Genomic DNA, 7353 nt, shown 5'->3' on the forward strand with positions numbered 1-7353 from the left:
ATGACATTTTCTGTTTTGTTTACTGTATGGTCATTTTTAGCTGAAAAGCCCCCAAATATTGCACAACGTGATGCAAATGAAGCCTGCTTAGGCTTTCCTACTGGTCCCTTCCACTTAGATCTCCTGGGTCCCCAGCTGTTATGGGGAGAGTGCTCGTAGGACCTTGTCACACATTACACCTAGGGCATGTTAACTGCACTTAAAATGTGACTGTCCATGTGTTCAAGCAGGAAGATGTGTGCTAAATACAATCTTATCATAGTAAAGTTAGGGTTTTTCCACATTGTGTTCTGTAATATGTTATGCTATCATGGGACTGCTCCACAGAGATAATACCAGCAGTGCCCTGCTGGAGCTGGGATCAACAAACAGCTGTTTGTTGGTCCCAGCCCTCTCACGCCACTGTGGTTGTACACCAGCCCTGATGTGCTGTTAGGATTGGGACCGTCTAACAGTTGCTTGTCGGTCCCAGCCCTTCCATCTTACCAGAGTCTGCCCCAGGCAGCTTCCAGACATGTTAGCTTCCCAGACATGTTATATTTTGATTGCTGTAAGCATTACTGTGCAACTGCTCAGAAAACTTTCTAAATTATAGTAATGCTTTCAGCAGTTTAAATATAAACATGTGCCAAGTCTCCTATGTAACAGGGCCTTTACACTTCTAGGTTTTCCCTCTTTTGGTGTTCAGAGGGGTTTTCTCTTCTCCCTTTGGCCAGCAGGTTTGCAGGAGTATTTGTAGAACTTTGTCTTTTCTCATGTGCACCTGGCACTGCATCTAGTCCTACTTTAGCAGTAGTCTCAGTTAGTGAAGCAGATTTTCTGCACAGAGGATTGCTGTTTGTGTGACATTTTTGTTTTTAACTAAAGTTTTGAAAGCCTTCAGTCCATGTGAGCGGTTTCCTATTAATAATGCCAAAAGCAAATCTAGTAGAAGCATACTCCTACAGCAGTGGATTACAGCAGATGCTGGCTTGAAAGCCAGTGGTAGATGTATTTTATTTATCAACCATGGGGGAAGCAGGCTCCAGCTGAAAAGAAATTCAGGTCCAACAATGTGTAAAGCCTAGCAGCCACTTAGCTGCTAAGCATAAAACAAACAATAGCATAAAAACTCTTGTCAAAAGAGTTGATGTCATTCTCCCCTTGTACTCGGCCTTGGTGAGGCCGCAGCTGGCGTACTACGTCCAGTTTTGGGCTCCACAATTCAAAAAGGATGTGGAGAAGCTTGAGAGAGTCCAGAGAAGAGCCACGCGCATGATCAGAGGTCAGGGAAGCAGACCCTATGATGACAGGCTGAGAGCCCTGGGGCTCTTTAGCCTGGAAAACCGCAGGCTCAGGGGGGATCTGATGGCCACCTATAAGTTTATCAGGGGTGACCACCAGTATCTGGGGGCACGTTTGTTCACCAGAGCGCCCCAAGGGATGACGACTAGGTTGAACTGTCATAAACTACTACAAGACCGTTTCAGGCTGGACATAAGGAAGAATTTCTTTACTGTCCGAGCCCCCAAGATCTGGAATAGCCTGGCACCGGAGGTGGTTCAAGCGCCTACATTGAATACCTTCAAGAGCAAACTGGATGCTTATCTTGCTTGGATCCTTTGACCCCACCTGACTTCCTGCCCTTTGGGCAGGGGGCTGGACTCGATGATCTTCCAAGGTCCCTTCCAGCCCTAATGTCTATGAAAGTCTATGAAAAAAAAAAAAGCCTAGGTCTATAAAGCCTGATAACTGTGCTGAGATCAAGGCCCCATAAAAGATCATAAACCCATTTTTCAATAAGTAGCTATTATCTGTGTCATCCGTGATATGTGTAGACCTTGTTGGGCTATGCATTAATATAATAACTGGCTAATTCTTTAACAAGTTGTACAGAAGCCCTGATAATGGCATGAACTGAAATAGGCCCCGGTGGCCACGTCTACATGAGATGCTGATTGTGCAGTTGTTACTGCACAGTCGTTTAGTACTTGCGTATGCATACACAAGTATTAAATGACTGCACAGTAACCAGCGCTACTACGCAGTAGCATCCCCACATGGCTTCCTGGTGACACTGACTGCACAGTAGCTGGTTATTACTGTGCACTACTGTCACATCATGGTTCATGCCACACAACACTACTGCACAGTAGTAACAAGCTACTGTGCAGTAAGCATCTTGTGTGGACATGGCCAGAATAGGAAATTAGGTATACTATGTATGGCTTGCACAGAAGTGCTGGAAAAGTAGCTAGTTAGTTTTAGAGGTACCCCTAAGGCCAAGAGGTAGGGAATGAAATGATCAGACTAGTACAAAACATCAAAATAAAGATCAGAGTGACCTGGCAAAAAGGTGTTTCTAATTGATGAGAAGCAGGATGTGGATGAAGTCACCTAAAGATGTGTTAGTAATTGCTGAGTAGTACCATCAGTTTTGATCAGTGTATGAAGAAGGGCCTGGGACCCTTTAATACTTTATACTAAGCTTAAGGGTTATATTCATGTATGTAAAATGCCTACTAGTGACTCAGCTAGCACCATGGACTGCGGCTGGTCATGGAAGTTAGTGTCTAGGCTTGTTTGTAGATGAGTTCTTTGTCACTAAGAACTGATGCCTGTGGTCTCCTTTCTGTAACAATGAGGTTGTTAAGGGCACACCATCATAGATGGTATCCTAACTGTGTGCACAGACCTTCCAAACTGAGGGAGCCTCATGTGACCAGTGACACCTAACATCTGAACAACTCTAATGAGGTCAGATAACAACATTGGCCTGACAACACTGGTGACTCCCTGGAGACCTACAATGCCTACAAGAAGCCTCAATATGATATGACAAACCTGTGTTACCACCAGTCCAACAGTCATCTTGCTCAGACCAAACTGGCTAGGCCACATGTCAGTAGCAGTTTAGAGTAGCCAGGTCTTGGACTGTGATGCTTTCATATCAATTTGAGCTCCTTCTGCTCTGTGCCCTGATGCCAGACAGCTAGGACAAGCTCCTTGCATAGGTCCAAGAAGGTTTTGCCTCTTCAAGAAGAAATTCTGAGGTTACTGCTGGTCACCCCATATCTGCAAAGCAGCTTGGTCCCACTATCCAGTGCTGCTTCTCCTGACCCAGAATTGCCACCCTGCCTTATGTGGGAGCAGCAATGGCAGCTTGTACCAGGTAAGTAAAGCTGATTTTTATGCCACTACTCCCTGGTTAAACTATCCCCTACCATCACCTGTAACCATCACCTTTTTGGCAGGCATATCACAAATTAGTCCCACAAAAATGCTGCTTGGATCCCCTTTTCCTGTCCAATCTGCTTCTCTGCTTTCTGCTTCCAGCCCTGTGCTCCCTACCTGATCTCATGCTTTGTTTTCTGCTTCCTGCCCTATCTGCTGATATGCTGCCACATGCCACACAGACTGCCCGTGCCACAGGTTGGCCACCCTGGATTAAAGCAGGCTTCACCAAAGGCCAACCTCACAACCCCAGAGTGCCCATGAGAGTAGATTTGTGTGACAGGGATCCAGAGGTTCCTGCAGACACAGCAGCAGACCAAGCCTTCTGTGTGGAGGTTGCAGCACAGGAGCACAGGCAAAGGCGAAGCCTCTGTGTGTGGCTGGGAGCTACATGACCAGAAGGGGTTCTGCCACCAAGGGGCTTTTGTGTAGAGCTGGGGTCCCAGCAGCTGTGAGTTCAAGGTTGGATGTGCGTCCCTGGGCTTCCTAACTGGAAATGGCAGGCTTTGTGGTTTCAACAGTAGGGATTCAGCTTCTTTGACCTTGGGATGTCATTCCAAGAAGAAGGATTGTTGGGAAGAGATGGGATCCACCTGATGAAGAGAGGCAGACAGGCTTGCTAACCCAGTGTGGAGGGCTTCATAGATTTTATAGACATTCAGGCTGGAAGGGACCTCGGAAGATCATTGAGTCCAGCCCCCTGCCCCAGGGGCAGGAAGTCAGCTGGGGTCATAGGATCCCAGCAAGATAAACATCCAAATTTCTCTTGAAGGCATTCAAAGTAGGTGCTTGAACCACCTCTGGCGGCAGTCAGTTCCAGACCTTGGGGGCTCGGACAGTAAAGTTCTTCCTTATGTCCAGCCTGAAATGGTCTTGCAGGAGTTTGTGACCGTTTGACCTTGTCATCCCTTGGGATGCTCTGGTGAACAGACGTTCCCCCAGATCCTGGTGAACACCCCTTATAAACTTATGAACAGCCACCAGATCACCCCTGAGCCTGCGCTTTTACAGGCTGAAGAGTTCCATTGCTCTCAGCCTCTCATCATAAGGTCTGTTCTCCTGACCTCTGATCATGTGCGTGGCTCTCCTCTGCACCCTCTCAAGCTTCTCCACATCCTTTTTGAATTGTGGAGCCCAAAACTGGATGCAGTACTCCAGCTGTGGCCTCACCAAGGCCGAGTACAAGGGGAGAATGACATCCTGGGATTTGCTTGAGAAGCATCTATGGATGAGAGCCAGCGTTTTGCTGGCTTTACTAGCTGCAGCATCACATTGCTGGCTCATGTTCATCTTGTGGTCAATCCTGACCCCCAAGTCCCTTTTGTCTGTAGTGCTAGCCAATATAGCACTGCTGAGCCTATAAGCATGCTGCAGGTTTCTCCTCCCAAGGTGGAGTACCTTGCCTTTTTTGGTGTTAAACACCATCAGGTTCTCATCTGCCCATTTCCTGAGCCTATCAAGGTCAGCCTGGATTGCCCTCCTGTCCTCAGGTGTGGATGCTTTACCCCAAAGTTTGGTGTCATTGGCAAACTTAGCCTGTCTGCTTCTGACACCAATGTCCACATCATTAATGAAGAAGTTGAATAGTATAGGTCCAAGGACAGAGCCTTGAGGGACCCCACTGGTCACAGCACACCACGATGATTGTCCCCTACAGTGACCCATACCTGTTTAAAGCTCACTGGTCAGCCAGTGGGCTTTAAACTAGGTTTGGTGGGGGATAGAGGAACAAAGCCTTGAGGGATGTGGGGGATGTCTCATTCTTCCTGAGAAAGTAGGGCAATTGGCTAATCACCTCAGGTGCCTGTACACGAATGCACGGAGCCTGGGAAACAAGTAGGAAGAATTGGAAGTCCTTGCACAGTCAAGGAACTGTGATGGGATTGAAATAATAGAGACTTGGTGAGATAGCTCGCATGACTGGAGCACCGTCATGGATGGGTACACACTGTTCAGGAAGGACAGACAGGGGAGAAGAGGTGGAGGAGTTGCACTTTATGTAAAAGAGCCATATCATTGCTCAGAGCTCCAGTATGAAACTAGAGATAGACTTGTTGAGAGTCTCTGGGTTAAGGTTAGGGAGGAGAACAAGGGTGATGTGGTGGGTGTGTGCTGTAGATCTCCTGACCAGGAGGATGAGATAGATGAGGCTTTCTTCTGACAACTAGCAGAAGTTTTCAGATCACAGGGCCTGGTTCTCATAGGGGACTTCAATCACCCTGACATCTGCTGGGAGGGCGATACAGCAGTGCACAGGCAATCCAGAAAGCTTTTGGATAGTGCTGAGGACAACTTCCTGGTGCAAATGTTGGAGAGGCTGACTAGTGGCCTTGCTGTTCTTGATTTGCTGCTCACAAGCAGGGAAGAATTGGTGGGCAATGTAGAAGTGGATGGCAATTTGGGCAGCAGTGACCACAAGATGACTGAGTTCAGGATCCTGAGGAAAGGAAGGATGGAGAGCAGCAGAGGAAGGATCCTGGACTTTGGAAAAGCAGGCTTGGACTCCCTCAGGGAACTAATGGGCAGGATCGCCTGGGAGGCCCAACTCAGGGGGGGGAAAATGAGTCCAGGAGAGCTGGTTGTATTTTAAAGAAACCTTACTGTGGGTGCAGAAGCAAAACATCCCAATGTGCAGGAAAAATATCAAATGTGGCAAGCAACCAGCTTGGCTTAGCAGATAACTCTTTGGTGAGCTTAAACACAAAAAGGAAGCTTGCAAGAAGGGAAAGCTTGGACAAACAACTTGGGAAGAGTATAAGAATATTGCTTGGGCATGCAAGGATGAAGTCAGGAAGGCCAAAGCGCAATTGGAGTTGCAGCTAGCAAGGGAAGTGAGGGTAACAAGAAGGGTTTCAACAAGTATGTTAGCAACATACTTGTGGGGTTATTTGACCCTATCAGTCTTTCCTACCCAGAGCAGGGGGGCTGGACCCAATGATCTCATGAAGTTCCTTCCAGCCCTAAACTTCTGTGAATCTGTGAAATGAGGAAGGTCAGGGTAGATGTAGATCCTTTACAGAATGGGGGGAGGCAACCTAGTGTTAGATGATGAGGAAAAGGCTGAAATACCCAATGCCTTTTTACTTTGGTCTTCATAGGCAAGGTCAGCTCCCAGACTACTACTCCTGGCAGCACAGTTTGAAGAGAAGGTGAGCAGCCCTTAGTGGTGAAAGAACAGGTTAGGGACTATATAGGAAAGCCAGACTTGTACAAGTCCATGGGGTTGGATGCAATGCATCCAAGAGTGTTGAGGGAGTTGGTTGATGTGATTGCAGGGCTGCTATCTTTGAAAACTGGTGGCAATCAGGGATGTTCTGGATGATTGGAAAAGGGCAAATATTATGCCCATCTTTAAGAAAGAGAAGTAGAAGGATCTAGGGAACTACAGACCAGTCAGCCTCACCTCAGTCCCCAGAAAAAATCATGGAGCAGACCTTTAAATAATCCATTTCTAAGCACTTGGAGGAGAAAGTGATTAGGAACAGTCAGCATTAATTCACCAAGGGCAAGTCAAGCCTGACCAACCTAATTGCCTTCTATGATGAGATGACTGGTTCTGTGGATGTGGGGAAAGCAGTGGATGGGATATACCTTGGCTTTAGCAAGGCTTTTGATACCATTTCCCACAGCATTCTTGCAAGCAAGCTGAGGAAGTATGGGTTGGATGAATGGACTGTAAGGTAGATAGAAAGCTGTCTGGATTGTCAGGCTCAACAGGTAGTAATCAATGGCTTAATGTATAGCTGGCAGCTGGTATCAAGTGGAGTTCTCCTGGGTGGGTCCTGGGGCCAATTTTGTTCAATATCTTCATTAATGATCTGATAGATGGGATGGATTGCACTCTTAACAAGTTTGCAGATGACACCAAGCTGGGAAGTGCAGCAGATATGCTGGAGGGTAGGGCTAGGATTCAGAGTGACCTAGACAAATTGGAGGATTGGGCCAAAAGAAATCTCATGAGATTCAACAAGGACAAGTGCACAGTCCTGCACTTAGGATGGACAAATCCCAGGTACCAGTACAGGGTGGGCTGCAGCTCTGCAGAAAAGGACCTGGGGATTACAGTGAACAATAAGCTGGATATGAGCCAGCAGTGTGTCCTTCTGGCCAAGGCTAACAGCATACTGGGCTGCATTGGTA

This window comes from Alligator sinensis, unplaced genomic scaffold, assembly GCF_000455745.1.
Source record: "Alligator sinensis unplaced genomic scaffold, ASM45574v1 scaffold1097_1, whole genome shotgun sequence".
Taxonomy (NCBI): Eukaryota; Metazoa; Chordata; order Crocodylia; family Alligatoridae; genus Alligator; species Alligator sinensis.